Source organism: Lemur catta, unplaced genomic scaffold (assembly GCF_020740605.2).
Source record: "Lemur catta isolate mLemCat1 unplaced genomic scaffold, mLemCat1.pri scaffold_53_ctg1, whole genome shotgun sequence".
Classification (NCBI taxonomy): Eukaryota; Metazoa; Chordata; class Mammalia; order Primates; family Lemuridae; genus Lemur; species Lemur catta.
In genome coordinates, this window is record NW_025423858.1 from 1,164,174 (window position 1) to 1,174,794 (window position 10,621).

Consider the following 10,621-nt stretch of genomic DNA (forward strand, 5'->3'; position numbering starts at 1 on the left):
GAAAATTGGACTAGTTCTTTTTAAACATTGTATTAACAAAGCCATTCAGGAAGAAGGAACACAGAAAACATATGCCCTCTTGGTTGATAAAGGAGAGGTGATATTCTCCGTCCCTAGAAGTGAGCAGACATTACAGAGGAGCCATTTGGAGCCACTGAGTTAGGAGCAGTATGTGGAGGCTGGGGAAAAAAGTAGACCCCACATTTCCCGAAAGATCAGTCCCCCCAAAGAGACACAGCTGGAGAGTGTCCTGTTGTGATCCCACAGCCAGAGGTGCATTGCATTCTCGCCACTAAGGCTTACGTGCACCTTGGGAAGAAGGTCCTGATTGTGTCCCCATTTTCACAGTTGGGTACATTCTTGTGGTCACATCAGAATTCCTGGAAAATGGTTGGAAATGTGAGAGAAATGGATCATTATGCCTCCAAGCCCTGCCATTTCCACCCCATTGCCAGTTCCTTTTAAACTCATGGAGGGTGTTTCTTTCATCCTACCACCACCAATTTGAGATCTTCAGGTTACTTCCCTAGCATTCCTTTTCTTTCGTTAACTTGCACTGAGTCTAATGTTAGTAGGTCAGGATGCTGAAATCTTTGAGTCCCATCTCATCCATAGTGTAAATATTTCCAAAAAAGCATTAAACATCGAGTACAGAGCATTGACTAGAAAATGACGCATCATGTGGAAAGCCGTAAATTGACTTATGGGTTAGAGACTTTCTTATGTACTCTGGTAGAATAATTGCATCTGGGTAAAATTGCCCTGTGCAACTAACTCCGTAAAATTAATGGGAAAGGTTTTGATCGTTATTCAGAATTGTTTTTGAAGAAAAGACAGAAATGTTTTCATTTCTAAATGTTTGTGAAAGCAGATTTATGAAGTATGTTTGCACTGCTGGGTGTGTATAGTTCCATTTGAAGAGGCGAACATAACTAAGCCAAGTGGGAGCTTATACTGGGAATCAAAGACCTGAATGACTGTTTTGGCTCTACTACATGTTAATTCAGCATGTCTGGGTCTCACTTTTGCAGTAAAACATTAGGGATTAGAGAAATTTGAAAGTGGAATGAGGCAGAGATTTAGCCCCAGCCATCCTGGGAATGATGCCCAGGGAAGGCCACATGGTGCATCTCCCCTGCTGAGGGCTTAGTCGTTCACTGCCGAGGTTTTTCTCAAGTTTTCTCGTTTCCTTGCTTTCTACTTCATGGAGAATATGTCACTCCAGCTTCTAAATACCTAATTAAAGTAATATGCTGTTCATGCATTTTGTAGGGTTAGTGTGAGAATAAAGCCTGTTAGTAAAAGTGCTTTGAAAAAACTTGGTCATGTCACAAAAGTGTAAGGTATTCATTCTATTAAGGCTGTTTAATTGGAGGTGGCCTATGTTTATGTGGGACCAGATTTATAGAATAAATAATGTTTTTAGATATCAAGTAAACTACACCAAAACGGAAGTTCAGAGGAGAGGAGGGAGCCTGCAGTGAGGCTGGAGATGGATATGGAAAGAGAATTAACTGGTACGCTGTAGGATAGGATAATAATCATAAAACTCTCCATAAATTGACAAAAGGGAGTTCAAGAGAATGTGATCTGAGCCGAAAATCAGTTCAGAATTTGTTATTTTACAAAGGTATTGAGGATCCCCAATATGGCAAAGCATTCTACCTTGGGAATAGAAAAATGAAGTTATTTATGCCCTCTGGGCCTCAGAGAATAGGAGATACCCCAAATGAGCAAAAGTAGAATTTGGTAAAAGAGGATCTATTCTGCTGGAGGAGCACGGAAGAGTCAGGAAGCCTTCCCCGAGGAGATGATATTCTAGCTGGGTCACAAAGAAAACTTTAGCCTGTTCCCAGCAGAGCGTGTGTTCTAGAGACCAGGATCAGCCCGAAGTTTGGAGGAACGAAAGAAGGCTGGTTGTAGTCCAAGAATACCGTGCAAGGCATTTCTAGAGTATACAGTTTCTATGTGGGGAATGGTGGGAAATGAGATGGAAAGAGGGTAGAAAACCAGTTCTAATTCTAGCCTCCTTTGTGACTCCAAGCATGAATAAGGTGAGTGGGGAATGTTGGGGGAGGCATGGAGTAGTGGCCTTGCTGGGAACCCACAGGGCTCTGCCCACTTTCTTCCCGCCATGGGTACAGGTGCAGCCAAGGGGAGGGACGGTCTGCCCAGGTGTGCACAGACCTCCGTGAGTCTCCCTGAAATCCTGCTGTGCACAGTGAAAGAATTTCCTAGTGGTGGCTGGCAAGTTGACTAAAAGCAATTTCAAAAAAGGAGTTCCAGAAATATTCTAAGTAATGGTAGCATCATCAGGAGAAGTACACATCCAAGTGCATTTATAGTACTACATTTGAAGAGTACTCAGGTAAGAAAATATAGAAAATTAACTTTCTCATCAGCTCTTCTGAGAGTTCCTGGGGAGGTTTTAAAAACACAGGTGCCTGGTTTCCACCCCTAGAGATTCTGATTTAATTGGTCTGATTGTGATAACTGGTATTCAGTTTTCAGAAGTTCCCCAAGTTAGAAAAGATTATAATTTGCAGCTAAGGTTGAGAACCACTGAATTAGTGTAAATGCTGACAGCTCCAAGACTCAGGCTGTTAGGAAGATTAAAAGAAATAATGGATGTAAAGTTTTTATATGGCACAGTGCCTACCACATATACATTGCATTTTAAAAATAGCAGTGAGTCAGAATACTTGAAAAATGCAAGTCTCTCAAAAATACTTGAGATATAATTAACTGAACTTTTGATTCGGAATTGGACATTTCATATTTAATGAGCTCATACAGAGGTTTTCAGTCTGTTTTACCCGGAGCCGTGATGACCAGTGTGGGTGAGTGCTGGGGTAGCTGATGCTCCAGCAGCAGCAGGACAGTTCTGTCCTCTCTTTTCCATAAATAAGAGTTTTGCATATAACTTTAGATGAATTTTTAAAAAAGGATTTTACTGGAAAAAAGGGAAGGAGGGAGGGAAAGAAAGCACACACTGTACATAGAATGAAATGTTTAGGTGAGTTTTTCGAGATTGAGAGCTGAAAAATTGTGAAGTGGGTTAAAGGAAGTTGTTGAATTCTTTTTTTCATTCTTTTTCTTTCTTTCTTTTTTTTTTTTTTTTTGAGACAGAATCTTACTCTGTTACCTGGGCTAGAGTGCAGTGGTGTGATCATAGCTCACTGCTCAAACTCCTGGGCTCAAGCAATCCTACTGTCTCAGCCTTCTGAGTAGCTGAGACTACAGGTGTGCACCACTAAGCCTGGCTAATTTTTAAATTTTTTGTGGGGATGGGGTGTTGCTATTTTGCTCAGGCTGGTCTTGAACTCCTGGCTTCAAGTGATTCTTCTGCCTCTGCCTCCCAAAGTGGTAGGATTACAGGCATGAGCTACTGCACCTGGCCAGGAAGTTGTTGAACTTTTATTTAGTGAAAAAGCCTTAATTTTCTGGGCCAGTTCAGAGCAGTGGGCTTAACCTGAAACTTCTTCAGTTCTATTTTATTTTTCAATTTGTGGTTAGAAAACATCACTTACATTTGTTATTATAATAATTTTCACTTTTCTATGACATTTCAGAAATTCCAAAGTTCCTGAGGAAATTACACATGATGAAATTGATGTAAAATCAACAGTATTATGGGACTTTTAAAAAATACTTAGGCTGGGCGTGGTGGCTCACGCCTGTAATCCCAGCACTCTGGGAGGCCGAGGTGGGAGGATCGCTCGAGGTCAGGAGTTCGAGACCAGCCTAAGCAAGAGTGAGACCCCTCTCTACTAAAAATAGAAACAAATTATATGGACAACTAAAATATATGTAGAAAAATTAGCTGAAAATGGTGGTGCATGCCTGTAGTCCCTGCTACTCGAGAGGCTGAGGCAGGAGGATCGCTTGAGCCCAGGAGTTGGAGGTTGCTGTGAGCTGGGCTAACGCCACAGCACTCTAGCCCGGGCAACAGAGCGAGATTCTGTCTCAAAAAAAAAAAAAAAATTCTCAAGTGGGTTATTGAACAGATGATTTACGAGCATGCAGGCAAGGGTGTGCACAGCATGTTAAGATGAGAGAGGGTGATGTCACGGAAAGAACTGGACTCACAAGACCGATTCCGCCTTCGCGGCCTCATCCTGTCAGTAAGCAGCTGTGTGGACATGAGCACATCACTTGACTTCTTTGAACTACAATATCTTTATTTGGAAAATAAGGTTATCAAATTAGTTGTCCTTTAATAGTCTGTTTAGCCACAAAGAACATAGCATCCCCAAGGGTACCAAATTTGCCACAATTATTTTAATTGGGCTTCCCAATGATAAAAGAGCTGCCATTTATGAAAGAGTACATCACATATTAATACTCGGTATTTATGTCACTTTATGAAATACCATGGTCCCATGACAAGAAGGTATTATTAATCCCTTTTAACAAATGATGAAATGGAGGCTCCAAGTGGCTAACAACAGATCAGATAAGTCAGGATCAGAATGTATCCTGATATCAAAATCAATTGACAGGTGTCCCATGCTGTTACGAGAGGCAAAGGGAACATATTTAGGGTGGATGACACTATAATGAGATAACACTATAGGAGCATGGCAACAAAAGTTCTTTTTTGTTTGCATAGTGATATCTAAAATATATTGATACCATATGGATCCATGTTCATTTCATGAAAAGTTTCTTCTGGTATTCCTGTAACCTTGAACTGTTTAACACTTTTATAAACAATTTGGTTGAAAGAATAGAAAAAAATTTGGGTCAAATTTGCAAGAAAAGAAAAACAATTTAAGACAGATACCCAGATTAATAATTTATTCACATATTCATTTATTCAAGTATCACATCCAAAGCAGGATTTGAGTAATTAAGCTAATTCATTCACAGAATGGTAAGTATTAAACACAGTGAAATGTGTTAGCATTGAAAGTAAATTCCTGCACTGGGCATCTAAACTGTCTTTCTAAACATAAAAGGGCCTTAACTTTGAACAGGGCTGGGATTTGGGAAATTGTAACAAGTAGTGAGAGTGGTTGGGATCGACTCTTGGGCTGCCATTTGCGGCTCCCCAAAAGGATTGGAAAGGGTGATACCTAAATATATTTTTCCCTTAGTCATAGGATAGGAGGGAGGAGAACCTCGGGCTAACAAAAACTTGTATGAAATTGATGCAGGTCATCTCAAGTTGATTTCAGGTCTAACAAAAGCCAACCGTTGGAAATTTCTAGCATGAAAGACTGATGTCACCTTCAGGCGCAGTCACAGAAGGGAGTGCTCAGACCTGGGGAGGCAGTACAGGCCCCCGTTTCTGTGTTGACTGGGCCACGTCCTGCCCGTGTGGTTCCCCTCCCACGTGGTCCCCAGGCCATCGTGGCTGCCTTTCTCCGTGGATCTTTCTGAAAGGTCTGGAAAGCATATCGAGTGAGGAGCAGCCGGGACAGTTAGAAAAGAAAAGGCTTAGTAGTGACACTGACACGAGAGCTTCTTTCAAATATTTGAGGAACCGCTGTTTGGAAAAGATAGTTGGTTGGTTCTGAGACTTTGAAAGCAAAACTAGAAGTGGGTGAAGTTGAAAAGCACTGTCTCCAAGTAGAGCCTTTCCCACACTGAACGGCACGCCTTTGGGGATTAAGAGCCTGCTAATCACTGGTTCTCTTCAATTCAGTGAACATTTATTGAGTTCTTACTGTGTGCCATTCTGAATGCTGGGAGGACATCAGTGGTAAAAGTGGGCAAAAATCTTCGCTCTGGGGTTATTAATTAGTAGGGGTAGGGAGACTTTCTTTTTTTTTTTTTTTTTTTTTTTTTTTTTTTTTGAGACAGAGTCTCACTTTGTTACCCGGGCTAGAGTGAGTGCCGTGGCATCAGCCTAGCTCACAGCAACCTCAAACTCCTGGGCTTAAGCGATCCTACTGCCTCAGCCTCCCGAGTAGCTGGGACTACAGGCATGAGCCACCATGCCCGGCTAATTTTTTTGTATATATATATTTTTTTAGTTGGCCAGATAATTTCTTTCTATTTTTAGTAGAGACGGGGTCTCACTCTTGCTCAGGCTGGTCTCGAACTCCTGACCTCGAGCGATCCACCCGCCTCGGCCTCCCAGAGCTAGGATTACAGGCGTGAGCCACCACGCCCGGCCGAGACTTTCAATAAATAATAAAATAAATCAGTAAAATATATGCATTATGTATAAGATGTGTGTATCTGTGTTAAAAGGGGAAAGAATTATGGTCTAAGAGTAGAACAAGAGATGAGGAATGAGAGGAGATGGAAGGGAATGAAGCGGAATGCAACTGCAAATACGGTGTTGGAGTAAGTTGGCCTCACTGAGAAGGAGACTATATTAGTGAGGGTTCTCTGGAGAAATAGAACCAACAGGATGTACAGAGATGTGTAAAAACAGATTTACTAGGAGGGATCAGCTCCCATGGTTATGGAGGCTGAGACAGTCCCTGACCTGCTGTCTGCAAGCTGGAGGCCACAGGAGGCCCGGGGTGAAGACCCAGCCCAGACATGAAGTCCTGGGAGCCAAGGGGCAGCGGTCTGAGTCTCAGTCTGCGTGTGAAGGCCGGGCACCGGGGGACAGTGACGGCACCGGGGGCAGTGACAGCACCAGGGGACAGTGACGGCACGGGGGACAGTGACGGCACCGGGGACAGTGACGGCACCGGGGGACAGTGACAGCACCGGGGGCGCTGACGGCCAAGGGCAGGCAGAGAGCAGGTTTGCCCTTCCTCTACCTTCCGGTCTGTCCCAGCCCTCAGTGGGGGGGTGCTGCCACCTGCAGTGGGGAAGGGGGGTCTCCACTCAGTCGGGGGTTCACACACTAGTCTCTTCCAGCAACACGCACCCCGGCTGTCTAGGTCTCCCTCGAGCTGGTCAGCGTAGCACTTGGAATTAACCACCGCAGCGACGTGTGAACAAGGACTTCAGTGACGATGCGAGGGAGTTTTCTTAGGGAGGAGCGTTGGAAGGAGAAGGAAAAGCCTCGCAAAGCCCCGAGGTGCAAATGTGGCAGCAAGAACCCTGCCGGGCAGTGGCGGTTGAGTGTCCCTGGTCTGAAACGTTTGGGGCCAGAAGTGTTTCGGATTTTGGAGCATGTGAGATTTCAATTTGTGCATGAGGGGTGCTCGACCGGTATTTACGCAGAGCATTTGGAAGCAAAGTTTAAGAGAGGATCGGGACCACATGACCTCTGGGAAAGCCTCTGCCAACTCCACATTCCCGGAGTTCCTGAGTCTGACGGTCGAGAATAACGAATCTGGTGGCCGTGAGCAGGTGAGTTCAGGAGCAGAGGTGCCAGACCAGGGCTCACAAATTCCCACGGTGAAGGGGCCAGACAGACAGTGTAAACATTTTAAAAGATTAGCAATGTATTAACATATTTTAAAACATTATGTAAATGGAATCAAGCATGTTTGCAGGCCAGATATTGCCCAGTGGGCACCAGTTTGAGACCATGGTACTGGAGAAAGTAAACTCAGTTAATAATCCTTCTATAAAGTCTTGGGCAGGGAATCAAAGGAGAACAAAAGAAAAAAGAAGAAATCTGGGAGTCTTTGATAAGAATTATCTGTTTGTCACAACTTGACAAGGAACCAAAAGGGAAGAAAGAATCAAAGATTACTCTTTGCTGTAGAGCCTGGGAGACAAGTTCACCCTGACTTTGGTCTTCCCCAAGTAAAGGTCACTTGGATTTTTCCTACACGTTATCAATGGCTGGATACTGATTTATCCTCTCATTGCCTTATACACAATTCCATAGCATTTGGGAACTTAGAATTCAGTTAGAGAAAGAAAACATAACCCAATACAATCTTTTTCAATTATTTTGTGTCGATGATGTAATTACAGTCATGAAACTCTTGCATGGAGGCTCAGAATTAACTATGATAATTACAAAGAGACAGATAAAACATTTATTCTTTTTGATATACGACTTTTCCTGTTTCCTGGCTGCAGGTGCCTTCGTTTGCAAGATGGTGCCATTTGTCCAGGCTACGGCCATCGTGGCAGAAATTCTCACCATGACCCGCATTGCTGTGGAAACTTGTGCATCCTTTTAAGACGAAGCGGCAATACACCCACCGAAGGGCGTTCACGACGCTGGGTGAGGCCGCTGGGTGCGCCGTGGCGGTGCTGATGTCATTGCAGAACAAAGAGAACCATGTTTATAAACTAGATGAGTAGCTTCTCCTTTGACTTAGAGGTCACTGGGGTGTCATTTGAGGGTTTCAGTCCTCTCCCTGTTTGCTGCTCCCTCTACCCTCGCTCTCCGCCAGGCCCACTGCACACTGAAAAATCCATCACTTTACATGCACTTCTTCAGTTTAAGTCTGAAACTTCTCAGCGCTGCTGCCAGCTGATCTAGAATAGCCTGTTAGTGGCATCCATGTCAACATTCGTTAGACTGGCAAACTGCCATCCTAGTGAGGAAGGCTTTAGGCTAAGGTAACAGACGGGTAGATTTTGGCAGAGGGCAGAAAATGTGTTTTTAGAAAAGTGGAAAACAGGGGCCCTGCTCAGAGGTGGCCCTGGGGGTGAGAACACAATAGTAGGAGGTCACAGCGTGTGTGGAAACGATGGGTACTGAGCCCTGGAGATGCCAGACTCAGACAGATGCCACCCACTCCATGAGTTTGCTTTACACATTCCTGGGTCTCAGTTCTGTAACTGTACCTGGCTGAGCACGTCGGGATGGACACATACCTCATGACAAATGGTAAATTCGAAGCAGCGTCCTATAACCTAGTACCTATAAAACAGAATAATTTCTCTGTTCAATAATTACAATTGTGTCATTTAAAACCTTCTTTACCATAAACACAACTTATGGATTAAGTGAGTCTCAGCTCCCAGAAACCCAAAGCAATACCCAGTATTCTCAATGGTTCCACCCACTATAGAAAGATCCAGCAGAATTTAAGCTGGGGAATCTGCCCCCAAATCAAAGCTGAGGCTCTTGATTCTGTCCTCTTTCTGGTCTGCTAAGATTCGTAGGTTGAAATGCTCCTCTGCGGTTAATCTGGTTTTCCTTTGCTAAGGGCACATCGTCCAAGCAGTTCCTCTCGACAGACTCGTGGGGGACTGGGAATTTGGAAGGAGCACCCTGGGTTTTTTTCTTTTGTTTTTCTTTTTTACTGCCACGAGCACCCTGGTTTTTGAAGTTATAGGTGTTTGTTTTCTAAATAAGAAAATAATACCTCTGTTATTGTGCTTACAATAAACGTACTTTGGATTTTAAGAAGGAATGATAGAGGGTGGTGTCTGACCTGTTTAAAGTTATCCATCCATTCAACAAACATGGATCTGTCCCTATGGCAGCCAGGACTTTTCCCTGGAATCTTATTTCAGGAAACAAAACAATAAAAATGGCATTGTCCTTGCCCTCAGGGAGTTCAGAGGAAGTTGAGAAGAAGTGAGGACAACACAGGCCCTGCACTAGAGACAGCAAGGAATTAGTATCAGTTTAGTAGGAAATGTTGGTGGCCTTCAAAGCGGCTTTTGAGTGAAATCCTGGAAAATGAGTCCACAGACAGGCAGTGGTTAGGGTGGCCCATCCAGGGTAAAGGCATGAATCGTGAAAAGCACGGTGCATTCTGGGACACAGGAACTCAGAACAGGCCTCGGGTGTGAAGACCTTGCACAGGTGTGAAGACCTTGCACAGGTGTGAAGACCTTGAATGGGTGTGAAGACCTTGCACGGGTGTGAAGCGGGAGAGAGGCGAGTGAGATCACAGAGCACCTCAGCGGGTTCATCCTACAGGCAACAGAACACTATTAGGGAGTTTTAAACATTTAAATCCTGTCCTGGGAAGACTATTCCAGAGCAGTGAAAGAGTAGAAGCGACAACCTTGGAGGAGACCATTGCACTGCTCCGCGGCAGTGACTGGCTGCCCTGAGAATAGGGGGTCTTGATGATTAGAGAATTATACATGGATATATTTTGCTCAACTGTGGGCTATTCTGATGATTTTAACATTTTTGCAGGTGTGGTCTGGTTGGTGGCAGTCATCGTGGGATCACCCATGTGGTACGTGCAACAACTTGAGGTAGATGTAGACTCGAGACTGGGATCGATAATCTTATTGTTCAACTATTTTCTCCTCCTAACAATAAACATTTTCCTTCCTGCAAGAGTATTATAGAAAATTTGTGTGAACTCATTTATTTCACGGAAGGTTTTTCAAGTGGAAGAAAATAATTTGTTTTTTTTGTGTTTGTGTATGTGTGTGTGTGTGTGTGTGTGTGTTTTGAGTCAGAGTCTCAATCTGTCACCCTGGCTAGAGTGCTGTGGCATCAGCCTAGCTCACAGCAACCTCAAACTCCTGGGCTCAAGCAATCCTCTTACCTCAGCCTCCCTAGGAGCTGGGACTATAGGCGTGTGCCACCATGCCCGGCTAATTTTTTTCTCTCTACATATATTTTTAGCTGTCCATATAATTTCTTTCCATTTTTAGTAGAGACAGAGTCTCGCTCTTGCTCAGGTTGGTCTCGAACTCCTGACCTCAAGCGATCCTCCCGCCTCGGCCTCCCAGAGTGCTGGGATGACAGGCATGAGCCACCACGCCTGGCCAGAAAATAATTTGTTTTAAGATTTTTTTTCTCTGTTTTATTTAGTTCTCATTGATACTA

General features: G+C 44.0%; 1 long non-coding RNA gene across 3 annotated transcripts in view; it reads left to right on the plus strand.

Annotated features, from left to right (window-relative positions):
- The window catches only part of LOC123629847, a 29,565-nt gene extending 19,437 nt beyond the window's left edge, over positions 1 to 10,128 (plus strand). For 2 of the 3 annotated variants that reach the window (XR_006732319.1, XR_006732317.1), the window contains exons 3-4: positions 7,948 to 8,095; positions 9,977 to 10,128. This is a non-coding gene — a long non-coding RNA (uncharacterized LOC123629847). Of the gene's footprint in view, positions 1 to 7,027; positions 7,264 to 7,947; positions 8,096 to 9,976 lie in introns of those variants that run through there. The other variant, XR_006732318.1, reaches the window with a different exon arrangement.
- Positions 10,129 to 10,621: the final 493 nt, after the last annotated feature.